This window comes from Urocitellus parryii, chromosome 6 (assembly GCF_045843805.1).
Source record: "Urocitellus parryii isolate mUroPar1 chromosome 6, mUroPar1.hap1, whole genome shotgun sequence".
NCBI lineage: Eukaryota > Metazoa > Chordata > Mammalia > Rodentia > Sciuridae > Urocitellus > Urocitellus parryii.
Window position 1 is genome coordinate 178413145 of NC_135536.1, and position 15075 is coordinate 178428219.

At 41.4% G+C, this 15075-nt stretch overlaps 1 protein-coding gene across 4 annotated transcripts in view; it reads right to left on the reverse strand.

The window, feature by feature from the left end:
• The window catches only part of Ndrg3 (NDRG family member 3), a 62243-nt gene extending 49983 nt beyond the window's left edge, over positions 1-12260 (reverse strand). For all 4 annotated transcript variants that reach the window (XM_026383180.2, XM_026383181.2, XM_026383182.2 and 1 more), the window contains exon 1: positions 12173-12260. The gene's annotated coding sequence lies outside the window, so the exon portion shown is untranslated. The remainder of the gene's footprint in view (positions 1-12172) is intronic.
• Between the last annotated feature and the right edge of the window lie 2815 nt (positions 12261-15075).

A 15075-nucleotide genomic window follows, 5' to 3' on the forward strand; every position in this document is an offset into this window, starting at 1 on the left:
GTAGTAAGACCACCAGGCTTTGCAGAAACACTTTAAAGTCTAATGACATGTGGCTAGCGGAATAACTCAGTGGTAAAGAGCATGCCTAACATGTAGGAGATGTGGTACAATCCCCTGTACCACAAAAACCAGTCTAATAATATAGAGTATAAGTCTTTGTTCATTCATAGAAAACACATGCCTTGAGATGCATATATTCCTTCAGGTATAGAAAGGGCCCATAAATACATTAGAAAGGAACTCTAGCCCAATATGGGCCCCTACCCAGCTACCTGACACTGGGCAAAGCATTTTCCCTTTTTGAGCATCAGTTAATCTGTAAAGGGAAGAGATTGGGCAAGATGACCATTTTGGGTCATTGATAAGGTTAAAATTCTGTATAACTCAAAAGCTCCCTATAAATGTAGTACTTTACATTCTTCCCCAGGGTGAGCATTCTTCCTTGCCACCTCATATGGCCCTCCACTGAAATCCTAAGAGTTCATTCAGTTATCAACTTGGTGAAGTTCAATGGCTTGCTGAAGGTCACTTGGCAAATCAGTAAGAGGGTGCACTTGGCCTGACCCAGGAACGTAAGAGTCTCACTCTTCACTGTGTCCATTTAGGGAAAGCTCACTGAGATAATTAGTGCTTAAAAACATTGCTGTTTTCAAAAAAAGAGAAGAATATTAAGAAGGTATTGGCTTTCTAAACTACAAACCATCTTTATAGCTTTCTCCCATGGTGAAGGTAATTTGTTACCTTTGGCTTTTCCAGAATGTTCAGACACCAGGCAACTAGTTTGTATTCTAGAGACAAGAGTCAGTCAATTTTGGTTTTGACAAGATGGCAGACAGACTACCCAAACAGAAAAAAATGCAGCAAACAAGGGAGATACACCAGGGAAGAACAAGCTGAAAGGGGTCAGGTGGAGCCAGTCATGAAGCAATTATGACTAAAAAAAGTTATAGGAAGTGGCACGACACCATCAAGGCAGACAGTCAGCAAGCAGACTCATGTCCTCCTTTTTTTAAAACCTATCAACATTAGCTAAATAAGAGCCATTATAGCACTTTACAATTCACAAACACTTTCACATCTAACAGCTCACTGGATTATCACAGTGATACCATGAAAAACTCTGGGGCAGCAGTACCATCACCCCCAAAGCTAAGGCTTAATAACTGAAATGGGCCAGGTGCTGTGGCACACACCTGTAATCCCAGAGGCTCAGGAGGCTGAGACAGGAGGATTGTGAGTTAGAGCCAGCCTCAGCAAAAGGAAGGAGCTAAGCAAATCAGTGAGACCCTGTCTCTAAATAAAATACAAAATAGGGCTGGGGATGTAGCTCAGTGGTCGAGTGCCCCTGTATTCAATTCCCAGTACCTCCTACCCGCCCCCACACACACACAAAAAAAGAAGTGAAATGGATTGATCAAACACCACAACTCATAAATGGACACAGCCAGAACCAAAACCCAAGTCTTCTGATCTCAAATGTTCACTTTTATATCACACTGCCTCCCCAAAGAGAGCAGGGGGTGAAAGGAAGAGAAATTCAACAGACAATCCTGCTACCCATTTGCTATGAGGACCTCTTTATTTCTGGTTCTAAATTACACTGAACAGCTACCATCGGGCTGTAGGCTCTAAAATTAAATCCCGACAAGAAAACACAGATTTGGGCCAGGAGTGGTGGCACGTGCCTGTAGCCCTAGTTATTTGGGAGGATGAGGCAGGATGATCCCTTGAGCTCATGAGTTCAAGACTAGTCTCCACAACATAGTGAGACCCTGTCAGGAAAAAAGAAAGAGAAGGAGAAGCAGAAGAAGAAAAGGAAAAGGGAAAGAAAGAACAAGTGAGCAGCATGAATTTGAACTCAAGTTCAACTGAGTAGGGAAGACAGTCTATAAACAAGTCACTACAGTTCACAGTTACACATGAGTCTATGAGTTGGACGAATTTAAAGGCAATTTCTCAGCATCAGCATCACTGCCACCTTAGACCAGATCATTCCCCATAATCTCTTATACCGGGGATTGGACCCAGAGAATAGCACATGCTAGGTAAGCACCGAGCTATACCCCTACCCCATTTTCTAATTTTATTTTGAGATAGTTCTTACCACGTTTACCCAGGTTGGCCCTGAACTTGTGAACCTTCCTCCTCAATCTCTTGAGTAGCTGTGATTCCAGGTGTGCACCACCGTGCCCAACCAGATCACTCTTTGTTGGGGGTGAGGAAAAGCTGTCTTGTATGCTGCAGAATGTTTAGCAGCATCCTTGGCCACCACAACTAGAGGTCAATAGCACCTTCCCCCAACAGCAGTGACACCTGAAAATGTCTCCAAACAATGCCAAATGTATTCTATGCGCACAATGATCCCACAGTGCTCTAAAGCTTACTGAGGTTTAGGATACAGATCAGTCAATGCAGGCTGTGGGTGCTGAAAATTTCATGGAAGAGGTAATACTTGAACTGTACCTTAAAGGACAGATTAAAATCCCTATTGGTGAAGATAAGAGAAGAATAAAAAAAGGAATTCTGCTAAATGCAATGGTGTATGCCTGCACTTCCAGTGACATGGGAAGCTAAGGCAGGAGGATTGCCAGTTCAAATCCAGCCTCATCAACTTAGCAAGGCCCTGAGCAACTGAGACTCTATCTCTAAAAAAAAAAAAAGAAGAAGAAGAAGGAATCCAAGGAAGAGAGGAGGATAACTTAAAGCATAAGATCTGCTGGAAAATATTCCATTTCGGCAAGAACAGAGGAAATAGAAGACAAAGCTAAAAATGACAATTTGAGGTAGCTCAAAAATACCTATCAAGGGCTGGGGATGTGGCTCAAGTGGTAACGTGCTCGCCTGGCATGCGCGGGGCGCTGGGTTCGATCCTCAGCACCACATAAAAATAAAGATGTTGTGTCTACCAAAAACTGAAAAATAAATATTAAAAAAATACCTATCCATCTGCTAATTTACAAAATATACACACATAATGAGATAGATAACAATATGAGATGCCACACAGATGTTTAAGAGTACTCACATCACACTAGTGGCATTTCCATATATTCTACCTTCCCAAGAAGACAGAAAGCTGACAGAGTCACATTATGGCTTACACTGCGTTCAGTGCTTAGAACATATTCTGAGGTAATGAAGCTTGAACCCAGTGCAGAGGAAAAATGGAGAACCAAGGGATGGTTAGGAGGTTTAAAACAAAGGTGAGAATGAAGAAAGAGTATGTTTTAAATAGCTGAAAGGGAGAATAGGACATTCCAACTAAGGATACTGGGGCTGGGAAAGAAACATACATAACATATTGAGACAACACCAAGAACAATGCAGTTGGAAGAGAAGACAAGCTGCAAAAGTAGGCTGGGTTAGACTGGGTTAGGCTGGGCACGGTGGCACACGCCTGTAATCTCAGCAGCTCAGGAGTCTGAGGCAGGAGGATCACAAATTCAAAGCCAGCCTTAGCAAAAGTGAGGTGCTAAGCAACTCAGTGAGACCCTGTCTCTAAATAAAACACAAAATAGGGTTGGGGATGTGGCTCAGTGGCTGAGTGCCCCTGAGCTCAATCCCCAGTACCCCCTGCTCCCAAAAAAAGTAGGTTGGGTCAGAACACAGGGCACCTGAATCAGACTTTACTGGGCAGACAACTACTTATGGTGTCTTAAAGTTATCTTAGCAACACTCAGAAAGTATTGATGAGGAAAAGAGACCTGGCACCTTTAAGCCATTTTCCTAAATTCATATAGTCTGCTAGCATTTGGACTCCCAGCTTGGGCTCTGAAAGATATTCCAGAGTACTGGGCTAGATTCCATTCTCCAGTCTATAAGAAGCACAATATCTGATGACCTAGCTCTTAAGCTTTGTCAAGGTTAAAGTCTGAATTAATCTAAACATATATCTATTGACTTAAGCATCCCTTCAAGTGTCTAGGGTAATGGATGTTGGTTCCATTGCTGTCTCCTGGGGGCCCTTAGGAAAGCAAACCACCTCAGGAGACTCCCAGGAAGTTGGATAAACAAAACAAAACATGCAGCTCCATGGAAGAAACAATGACTTTTTAAAATACAAATTCACTCAGATTTTTGACTGAATAAAGGAAAGTCTTGGTACCTCTTTAACAGAAGAAATACTCTCAGAGACTCTATGCCCTACCTACCTAAACAAAGGAGGGGAAATGGTCAAAGGCAGCTGCTAAGACATGCCCACAGAGCCCATTATAACAGGAAACAGCCCTGTTCCTCCTCAGGCTTGATAAAGATCAACCATGTCCCATACTACAGGCCCACCTCCCTGCTGTGTCACGCCAAGGTTCCAGAAAGGCAGTAAATGGGTGGTCTGCAGAATCTGAATCTGTGAGAACAAAGCAAAACCCATCAAGGGGCCTTCTCGTTAATCCCAGTCAACTAAAGCTTTAACACTGGGGTCTTATGTAAGTACCTTTAGCAGTAGAAGCTCAATTTTCTGCCTTCTGCCCTTGAAGGATACAGCTCAGGACACTAGGAAAGCTACTGCTGGCAAGACCCTGGCACAGGCTTTTGGATGGGCTCCGGGTTCCCACAAGCTATAGGGCATAATCCCTGGAAACAATTTGTTCTTTTAGACAGTCTGAATGAGGTAAAGGACAAACAAGAGCCCTAAAATGCAATACTTAATACTTACACTAGCCAAGTTTATTGAGTGCACACACTTTGTGAGGTACCATAAGCACTTTATCTATTCATTATTTCACTTTATTTCCCACCACTCTTATCAGTGAGGTACTGTAATCCTCCCCATTTTACAGAAAAGAAAACTGAGACTTGGAAAGGTTTTGTTATTTGCCAGCTAGCAAGCAATAAAGCAATATCTGAACATGCAGTCTGCACCCATACCTTAGACAGTCCTCTAATAAACAATTCTTCCCACTTGATGCCAGCTGATCAAATAAATACTTCTTGTACTTATTTTTTTTTTCAGATTTGGTTTCTGAACTTTACCAGAATCTTAATGATTAAAGAATTTTAAAAATTGAGGCCTGGGCTGTGGCTCAATGGTAGAGCGCTTGCCGAGCATGCGTGAGGCACTGGGTTCAATCCCTGGTACCATACAAAAATAAACACATAAAATAAAGGTATTGTGTCCATTTACAACTAAAAAAATTTAAAAAAAAAAGAATTTTGAAAATTGAAAAGCACCAAAGTTTGGGTAATATTATTATTACTTTAGTACCAGAGATGAGGACCTATCTGGAGGTATGAAAAAAGCAACCTACCCTGTGACTGACTATCTGATCACCCAAAATTAGATTTTAGTCAACACTCTAATAAAACCGTCCCAACATAGTGACTTAAAAGAAGCAACATCTTCAAAAGTTGAAGAATGGCAGAAAGAGCCCTGCTCCCATAGTTTTCTGACTGCAGGGATAGAGACAAAAGCTTGATGTTTCTCTTCTCTCTGTCCAGTATTATAATTTCAGGGATAGAGACAAAAGCTTGATGTTTCTCTTCTCTCTGTCCAGTATTATAATTTCATGGGCTGGGGCTGAGTGGTAGCGCACTTGCCTGGTATGTGTGAGGCACTGGGTTCGAATCTTAGCACCACATATTAATAAATAAAATAAAGGTTTATCAACAACTAAAAAAATAATAATTTAGGGGTTGGGGATGTGGCTCAAGCGGTAGCGCGCTCGCCTGGCATGCGTGCGGCCCAGGTTCGATCCTCAGCACCACATACAAACAAAGATGTTGTGTCTGCCAAAAACTAAAAAATAAATATTAAAATTCTCTCTCTCTAAAAAAACAATAATTTAGGTTTAATGTACAGTGGCTCTGGAGCTAATATCTCACTGTTTTAAAAAGCATTAAACTAGCCGGTCAAGGTGGCACAAATCGGTAATCCCAGTGGCTCCAGGGGCTGAGGCACTAAGCAACTCAGTGAGAACCTGTATCTAAATAAAATACAAATGAGGGTTGGGGGTGTGAACCAGTGGTCAAGTGACCCTGAGATCAATCCCGGTACCAAAAAAAAAAAAAAAAAGAAAAAAAAAAGAAAAAGGCATTCAACTTCTTTTTCTTTCTTTCTTGGTGTTGTTGGAGATTGAATCCCAGGATCTTAAGTATGCTAGGCAAAAGCCTGACCACTGGACTATACTCTAGCCCCATTCAACTTTTATCCATGAGTTGAAACTTCAGACTTAAAGACAGAAGCATGGTAAGGATAAAAGTGTCATTTTTAATAAACTGTGTCTGTTTTAAAAGCAAATGACATTTCTGGAAAGACTACCACATGTCAATTGTGAATTAAAGGAAAAGTGTGACATAATTTCAAACCTTATTATCTTTAGAAATATAAAGCAACTTCATACTGTGTTGGATTTATGAGTTTGTAGGCCACCAATCACACTAATAGCACCCTAAAAATGATTGCTATTACCCCAAAATTTGAGATAGCATCATCTTCTTTTTCTTTTTTCCTTTACCTGGGATTGAACCCAGGACCTTGTGCATGCTATGCAAGTGTTCTACTAAGTGTTCTACTAAGCTATAAGATTTTATATATATACTACTAAGCTATATATATATGTGTACACACACACACACACACACACACACACACACACACACACACAAATTTTTTTAGTTGTAGATGGACACAATACTTTTTATTTATTTATTTTTATGTGGTGCTGAGGATCAAACCCAGTGCCCCATACTTGCTAGGCAAGGGCTCTATCACTGAGCCACAATTCCAGCCCCTAAGCTATATATTTTGAGACAGGGTTTCACTGAGTTGCCAAGGCTGACCTCAAACTTGTGATTCTCCTGTGCCACTAAAATAGCATTTTTTAAAAAATATATACTGCAAAACATTAAAAAAAAAAACCTAACAAGTAATAAAATCAAGTATGAAAAGGGAATTTATTCTTCATCAACTGAAAAGTCCAGACTGCAGACTATGGGTAAGAGGATTATACGAATATGAATATAGACCAAACCTGGGGAAAGCCATCCCCTATTTAGAAAATTAATCTTCATTTACTATATAAAGTCTCTGGGGAAGACAGTAAGTAGCACCTCCACACAAAAAGCTAGGGATAATAATGGCTTCACCTCATGTTCTCCCCATATCCAGGGAAAGCACAGACTCCATATTACATGGCTCCACATAAAGTTAAACAGCATGGCCTGTTTGGTACTGTAATTAGAGTTTATACAGAATTGAATGCAGCATGCAAAGAAGTCGTATTTCCTCTAAAGTGTACTCCCTTCAGCCATAACAACAAATATTTATTTAGAGCTAATAATATGTCAAACTCAGTCAAGTAATGTTGAAAATATTATAGAATTTTGAGTCAACTATATCCAGAACTTTACATGTGCTAAGCACACACTCTACCACTGAGTTATTCTCCAGGTCAAGACCACTTTTTTTTTTTTTTTTTGGTACTGGGCCATAGCCCCAGCCCTACTTTGTATTTTATTTAGAGATAGGGTCTCATTGAGTTGTTCAGATCTTCATTTTTGCTGAGGCCGGCTTTGAACTCACAATCCTCCTGCCTCAGCCTTCTGAGCCACTGACTGGGATTACAGGCATGCACCAATATGCCAGCAAGACCACTCATTTTTATATAAGCATTTAAAACATCTTTTATATATCAATTAACTTCACATGAATAAATAAGAGAAAAAAATAGTGGAAAATTGTAAATATTATGACTACAATATAATTAGTACTGTAATTAAAAACAAAAAATTTCCTTTACCTAAGAAAGCCCTGAAACCTGGCAAATACTTTACTTAATTGAGGCAAAATTTTCAAACAATCTTTTAAGTGGGGGGGTGGGGCTGTGGTCTATGCCTGTCTTTCTGAACAGATAACTCAACCTCCTGTTCTGCATTAAACCTAAAATATTATTAATCTTTGGACTTCAGAATCCTTCTTGACACACCTCTTCCTTTCATCATGTCTGTTTTTTTGTTTTTTAATTTCAAAATCTTCCATCTTTTCTATTATCCTCAGTTCTTTTTTTTTTTTTTTTAATATTTATTCTTTAGTTCTCGGCGGACACAACATCTTTGTTTGTATGTGGTGCTGAGGATCGAACCCGGGCAGCACACATGCCAGGCGAGTGCGCTACCGCTTGAGCCACATCCCCAGCCCTATCCTCAGTTCTTGTCTGGATTTGCTCATTCATTCATCACTTACCTTACCAAGTGCCTATTATTGGCCAAATGTCCATTATCAGAGAGCTAGACACTGGTCCTTGCTCTTAGGAAGCTCAACTAAAGTTGCAATCTGTGATCTTAATCACCAGATTGCAAGCTTTAGCAAAGGCTTTGTATTTCCAGAAGCTAGCAGCATCTGGCATATAGCACTCTAAAAATGCTTGTTGTATGACTAGATTACTTTAGCAAGCTCTTTTTATAATCCATAAATATTTTAGTATGTATCCTCAAAATGGACTCTTATTTTTCTTTCTTTTTTAAAACACAAGTGCAATATGTGCACACAATGCAAAAATAACACAGAAAGGTATAAGGTAAAAAGTGAATTTCCCAATTTCCTAAATTCTGTTTCCAGAAGTGACTACTATCTTATGTATCTTTTCAGAATGCTCCCATGTTAGTATAACACACACACACACACACACACACACACACACACACTTCTGAAACAAGTTCTTTGACAATTTCTGACTATAGTTTTTCAACCTTCTAATCCAGTAGTTCTCCAAGTTTGGTCCTTGGATCATTAGCATCATCTGGGAACCTGTGTGAAGTGCACATTCTCAGGTCCCACTCCAGAGCTGTTGAAACAGAAACTCTGGGGGAGGAGTTGTCCAGATTTCTGATGCACAATGACACTGCTCTAATACAGTTATGCCATTTTTTTTAACTGTCCTACATATGGCAGGCATTGCTATCTTGTCTGTTTATCACTCCTGATTCCAAATGCTTTCCTCCTCTTTTTGACTGAATCTGGACCTATCAATCTATCAAGCCCAGAAAGTCTTGGTTCTTTTCCAAAATGGTCACTATCACAGCTCACACTAATCCTTCTTGGCCCCTTCCCTAAACTATCACGACACACATAGTGCCTCACCATACAATTTAACAATTAGCTTTATATCTTCGATGTCAGAGAACAGTTCTTTACTCTTCTCCAACAGGCCATAAGCTCCTTGAAGACATGAACCGTATTTTTGTATCTCTTTCCCTACCCCTGAACTGAAGACAAAATGAATTCTTTTTTTCTTTTCTTTTTTTTTTTTTGGTGTGTGTGATACTCAGGATTCAATATAGGACCTTGTTCGTGCGAGGCAAGTGCTCTATCACTGAGCTATAGCCCCACCACTCAAAATTTTATTTTGAGACAGGGTCTTGCTTAGTTGTTCAGGTGGGCCTTGAACTTAAAATCCTCCTGTCTCAGCTGAGTAGCTGGTATTACAGATATGTGCCACCATGCCTGGCATATAAATGGAATTTTAATAGACCTGCTGATTAATGAATTCCCCAAGATAAGAAATGCTGGTAAATCTTTTTTGTTTGTTTGTGGTGCTTAGGATCAAATCCAGAAGTCTCATGCATGTTAGTCAAGCACACTATCACTGAAACTACATTGATAAATTTTTAATAGATAAAAATTATGGAATTTTAAGCTGTAGTCCCAGTTCTATAGCATTGGATAAATTCAGTTCTCAGGATGATGTCTATGAAAGTGTCAGGGTTGGACTCAATACTTATTTTCAGTTTGAATAATACATGATTTTATAAAATGTCTCTTGTAGGAATACCTTAATCTATTATTCTCTCATAATGCTTTGCTTAGAATACTAACAGGACAATTTTTAGATGTGACTTGTTAGATGCAGTTAGACAGTTAGATGCAGTGTTTCCCAGTTAGCTAGTAAACTCTTTCAATAGGAAAAATATTTTATTCAACTGAAACTAGCACCATACATAATATTAGCTTAAGGCCTGGTCTGGTAGCACATACCAGTAATCACAGCAGCACCATGTCTCAAAGAAGGGCTCAGAGAGTAGCTTGCCTAACACACGTGAGGCAAACCCCAAAACCACAAAATAAAACAAACAAACAAACAAACAAACAGCTCAATATATCTGCAGAAAATTATATGGAAAAAACCTTTGAGCTTCATTTTAGTAGAGAACCTATACATACATCTGCTGCCTCCCAAAGGGTCCTTCTGAATATTTATTACAAATACCATGCATTGATATACAGTAAAAAACTGCTTTTATTCTGATATCACCAGGGTTAGTCAGTCACATAAGGCAAAAGAATGTGACAAATGTATATCACATGTACTAAGTAATAAACTGAAAAGGCAGTAAGCCTTAGACCATCCTACTGCAACATGTAAATAAAAATGGCTCTGTAGGCTTAAGCAGCATATACCAACTCAAACTATTGGGCATAAACAGGCTTCTTAATACAAGACCCTTATTTGCAAATGTTCAGAAACATCAGGGTGGAGTGAGGCCTTTGAGAGGTGAGTGATGATGAGAAGTTGAATCTAACAGGAGTCACAGCAAAGAGAAACTGAAGGGCAAGATGAAGAACAGAAGGGCAACAAGAGACCATCACCCTTTGAGTGATGAAAAGAAGCAATGGAAATACACTGATTTTACCACTAGTCCACTATAAGCCAGGCATCTGGGGTTGCAAAGACAATCCCTGACCTCAAGGAGCTAATAGTCCTAAGGGTAAGACCTGGCATATACCCTACTGTGTGTGCTTAATTCTAATTGGGAAAATCAAGCAGGTAAGGCTTCACAAAGAAGGGAGTGATTTAGTGAAGTCTTTGAAATGTGGAGGAGGATTTGCTAAGGGAGAAAAAGGCAGTTTGAGCTAGTTATTTTGGGGGCAAAACATTCACATATTTTTATAACTGTTCATTTGGGACTTCAAATCAAGGGCTTCTTAGATGCGGCACCACTGTCAGTGATCTTTCTCCCCTTCACATTATCTTAAATACTGAAATGTTAAAGCCCAACGTTGGAGCAGAACCAGAAGTCCCAGAGTGAGGTGAGCGCTCGCCAAATCTGCTCTGTCACCTCCAAGGCCAGCTAGCCCAGCTACCCCATTCCTGCTTTCCTGGCAGCTAGGAAAAGAAGGCTAATTATACTCACTAGAAGAGATAGGCTGAGGGAAAAATCTGGATGCAGCAAGCAAGGAATACCCTGTTCTGCCACTAAGCCACCATAGGAGAGCTATCCTACCTCCCAAGTCATGAGGAACCTAGTTTACCTGTGACAATGTGGCCAGCCATGCAGCGGGTGGGGAAGGAGAGATTTCATGAAAAGGAAGGGGGAAGCACTGTATTAGGAAGTGCTGAGGTATTAAGTGAGATGATCTTAATAAAATGCTTAGCAAGATCCCTGACACACAGCAAGTACTGGATGAGTGTCAGCTCTTATTAATATCACATTTTATTACAGTAACACCTCAACTGTACTCCGACAATAAGATATTCTTCCTGCAGCCCACTTTATGACGTTTTAGAGCAACTCCGCTAAACACATGACAAGTGTTTTTTAGAAAATATTTAAAGGTTTGAGATCAAATTCCATCTCCACTGGCCTTAAGAGCCCAAGCACCTGAGTTCGACAACCATCCCTGCCACTGGTCAGCCCCGTGACCTTGGGCACAGCACTTCACCAATCGGTGCCTCAGTTTCCTTGGCTGTGAAGTGCGGCTAAGGAGCCCTCTCCCCGCAGGGCGGTCGTGGGGTCCCAGCAGTGGCCACCCCCTGCTGCTTCGGGGCAGCACAGGGCAGGGCGAGCCAGGCCCCTCTTCCGTGCCCCCCCACCCCGCTCTAGGGCGGCCGGAGCAGATGGATGCCCAGTCCGGGGAGACCGCCGAGCTCTGCCGCCTGCAGAACGCGAGCAAGAAATGGGGTGGCCCTGCAGGGGTCCCTGGGACTGTGGGTGTCGGAAGAAGGCTCGACCCGAGTCGTTCACATGCTGTCGCCCGCGGGCAGGGCGCGGGGAGCCGCGGCGGGAGGGCGGGCTGACCCGGGGAGGGGCGGAGAGTAGGGGGCCGGAGTTGGTCGGCTGGCATTGCGGACCCCGGGCCCTGTCGACGGCGAAAACCCGGAGCCGAGGGCAGGGAGAAAGAGCGACGCCCCCGCGCGGCGCGGCGCCGGGGGTGGGTAGGGCTAAGGCGCTCACTCACCTGAGGCGCGGACGCCGCGGTCAGTGCAGCAGTAAGCAGCAGCAAGCAGCAGCGGCAGCGGTGAGGGGTGGGAGGAGGAGCGCGGCGGGCGCGCAGGCGCACTGAGGATGCCAGGGCTGCGCAGGCGCACTACGCTCGCTTGCCTCGGGAACTACCAAGGAGATGGCGACTGAGGCGGGAGGGGCTGGCGGCGCCATACTGGGTGTAGTTTTTCTTGCTGCGGAGTCTCCTCCGAGAAATCTGAGGGGCCGAGAGGGAGGGGTGTGGAATGCTATGTCTGCATAACCTCCTCCCCTTCCTCTGAGTCACATCCTTATGAAATCCCTAAGATCCACGCGTGCCTCTTTTAAGGAGGCTTGAGGCAGTACCCAAGGTCACAAGGCCCCCAGCACAGTGCGTGGCACATGGAAGGGACTTGGTAAATTTTTGTGAATGAACACAGTATCTTCAAAACTAGAATTTGAGACTCGCGGCTCCTAATTCCCAATCCTCTTTTACATCCCCTCTAGAACTACCAGTCACACTATTTGTTTTTTTGAGTGCAACATGAGAGATGGATTTTTTGTTTTCCAGAATCACTGCACACTTTAAACTTAATAACCCAACAATTTAAATAACACTAAAATGCACAGGACATAATCCCTCTCCCTTAGGAGTTTTATTCGTTGATCTATTATTTCTTTTAATGTTATGTATCTGGGACTAGAGACTATTCTCTGAACTAAATGAGGGCAAATGGAATAAAAACAACCAAATCTTCCAGAGGCAGTGATATTGTTATTCATCACGCACAATTTCTGAACCAAATTTGGATAAAGGAAAAACTGATTTTTGAGCACAGCTCTTTATTATACACTTAGGTTTGTTCATTAACATTTACTGAGTGCCAAGTTGGCTGTACTTCGCCCTCCACTGTCCATATGTCTATGGTTATATTATTAAACCATGCCTGAGTTCATTTATAATGACAAAAAAAAAAAAAATAGAAACCACCTCATAAATTTATGATAAGGACTAAATGATGCTTAGTGCTCAATAAGTATTATTTTTCTGTGTTTTATTTAGCTGTTGAGGATAAAAATCACACTTCCAATCCTTTAGTTTGAACAAGTACTCATAACAAAATATACAATATAATAAGTAAACTAGAGGAGGTGTGATTACCTTGGAAGTGATCTATCCTCATTTTATAGGTGAGGACGTTTGGGATAAGAGGATTCACTTCAAGCTCTGCATTCTTGCCATTACACTACTCTGCTTCTGCAGGAGTGGGTAATCAGCACCATTCTTTTCATTGTGAAGTTAGCTTTCCTTGAGGTTGAAATTTCCCTTCTTGTTCTATTATGGACAACATAATCCATTCTTTTTTTTTTTTAATATTTATTTTTTAGTTCTCGGCGGACACAACATCTTTGTTGGTATGTGGTGCTGAGGATCGAACCCGGGCCGCACGCATGCCAGGCGAGCGCGCTACCGCTTGAGCCACATCCCCAACCCCATAATCCATTCTTAAATCTTCAATAACTAGACATCTCTCTCAAGTTTTATCTCTATTCCAGACTTCTCTACTCAGTTTTCCCCCTTTATGTCTGACAAGACTAGTTGAATTCTCCATTTGGTATCCCAAATTGAACTACTAGGTTTTCCATCTCATGCTCTACCCACTTGTTCAAGCCTTCATCCTCAGGAGCAAACTGATAACCAGTGTTCTAAATCTGTTATTTAATCTAATCCTTACAGTATCCCTGTAATATAGATTCTGTCCTTCTCCTGACCTTACAGGTAAGAGGTTAAATAGCTTTTTCCCAATAAGATAGGAAGTGGCAGAGTTGGGTTTTAACACAAAGGCTCCATGTCTGCCATGTTCCAGACACCATAAGCTGCAGACAGTTCTGCCCCACTCATTCACTGTCAACACCCAACACAAGCTGTTATTTCTCACCTCTACTACTTCAGTAGCTTAAGTGATCTTTCATATCCACACCTTGCTTGCTTCTATTATTAGTTCTGGCCTGGCTCAGTGGTACACACCTATAATTCCAGCAACTTGGGAGGCTCCTACTTTCTTTTTTTTTTTTTTAAATTATTATTAATATTTTGCTTTTACTTTTTTTTTTTTAGTTGTAGTTGAACACAATCTCTTTATTTTATTTATTTATTTTTATGTGGTGCTGAGGATTGAACCCAGGTCCCTCCTGTGTTAGGCAAGCGCTCTACCACTAAGCCACAATCCCAGCCGAGGCTCCTACTTTCTTGAGACATTGAGGCAGAAAGATCAGATCACAAGTCTGAGGCCAGCCTGCATAGTTTAGTGAGACCCTGTCTCAAAATAAAATTAAAAGGACTAAGGATCTAACTTGGTGATAGAATGTTTATGTATCATGCACAAGGCACTAGGTTCAATTCTCAATACCATAGAAAAGAAAAAAATGCTGCTTTTGCATAGAATACTTGCCCAGTTTAATGTCTTTAACCTTTCCAAGGTAGCTATATCATCTCTCTGTGTTCCTGGACTGGGAACATAGGTTGGTAGAGTGCTTGCCTTGTATGTACAAGGCCCTGGGTTCAATACCCAGCACCACACACACACACACACACAAAAACCCCAAAAAACCAAAAAACCCCCACTCTCTGTTCCTTGTTTCCAGTACAATGCGCATGAAAGAATTTCCCTATGTTCTTTGTACTCTCCCCAGTGCCTAGAAGTGTTTAAGAAATATAGGGCAAGGTGAGGAGATATCACCTCTCCCCAATGGGGTGTTTAATATCTAATATTTTGACTAAATGTCTAAATGTATAGGTTTTGTCCCATTAATGGGATGAAAATTTTAAAAAAATTAAAAATAAATTAGCTATTTTATTGGTAATAAGTTCTGAGGCATATTTTCATACTACTGCTCACT